At 38.2% G+C, this 1,097-nt stretch overlaps 1 non-coding gene across 1 annotated transcript; it reads left to right on the top strand.

Moving 5' to 3' along the window:
- Positions 1-650: 650 nt before the first annotated feature.
- Positions 651-722, top strand: TRNAA-UGC. Its single transcript has one exon. It is a non-coding gene; the product is annotated as a tRNA-Ala (tRNA).
- Positions 723-1,097: the final 375 nt, after the last annotated feature.

The raw sequence follows: 1,097 nt of genomic DNA, 5'->3' as shown, positions 1-1,097 counted from the left end.
TATATCTCAATAAAATGAAGATTAAAAAAAGTGTAAAAAAAAAAAAAGACTATCTGGTAACTGGGGGACAAACTATTTCCCCTTTACTTTCCAGTCATAGGGTGTTTTGCACAAATTAATGTGGAGACGTTTCCTAAATTTTTCCAGTGGAAAATATACTGGACTTTATTTATAGATTGCTGGTGAGAAAGGCAAGGCTGCATGTAAAAAGTGAAGGCAGAGACTAACTGCAGAGCTATGATACTTAAAGGCATGTGAGGACAAGAGGGCCGAGGAAGAAAAGGTAGAACCGTCTATAGGAAAAAGACACGGTAGAAAGGAGGAAGATATTGATCGGAGAATTCCATCCTGGGTCTTTCCTGGAAGTCGTTACAAAACATAACAACAACAACAACAAAAACAGGCGTTCTGATACTGATAGGATCTTGGAGAGACTGACGGGGCTGGGAAACAACCAGGAGCAGGAATTGTATCCTTTGCTCTAGAATTCATTTTACCTTGAGTGCAACAGCAAGAAAAAGGATCCATTTTAGATTTTAGAAATAGTACAGTTGAATGTACTTGCTACCGACAGAAAATAGTTTTTGAAGGAACTACAGAAATAGGTGATATATTTCTAAATATAAACCCCAAAACAGCGTTTTCCGCGAGGGGGTGTAGCTCAGTGGTAGAGCGCATGCTTTGCATGTATGAGGCCCTGGGTTCGATACCCGGCACCTCCAGAACCGGGTAACGTTTTCTGCTCCTGATTTTTGTTTTATAGTTAATATGCTTCAGTAACATAGGCTGCTTTTCGTCTTTCCTTGCTTTTTATTCCCACTCATTTCCTGTTCTCCTGCAAAGTAAACGTTGTTGCTGTGATAGCTGAAGAAATAAACGACAAGAGGAAAGTACAGACGTGCTGGATATCCACCGAATTGCAATCAAACTAACCAGCGTTTTTTGTTTTTGTTTTTGTTTTTAAACCTAGCTTACCATTTAACAAAATTATTGAAAGGAAAGACAGAAATGAAGAAAAAAAGAAGCCCATTTACAATTTATTTAGCCATAATAACTAATCCAAAAGACACTAAATAGTGGGGAAAATTCAGATGCTG

This window comes from Choloepus didactylus, chromosome 7 (assembly GCF_015220235.1).
Source record: "Choloepus didactylus isolate mChoDid1 chromosome 7, mChoDid1.pri, whole genome shotgun sequence".
Lineage (NCBI taxonomy): Eukaryota > Metazoa > Chordata > Mammalia > Pilosa > Megalonychidae > Choloepus > Choloepus didactylus.
Note: the sequence above shows the minus strand (reverse complement) of the source record. Positions and strands in the feature narration are given on the sequence as shown.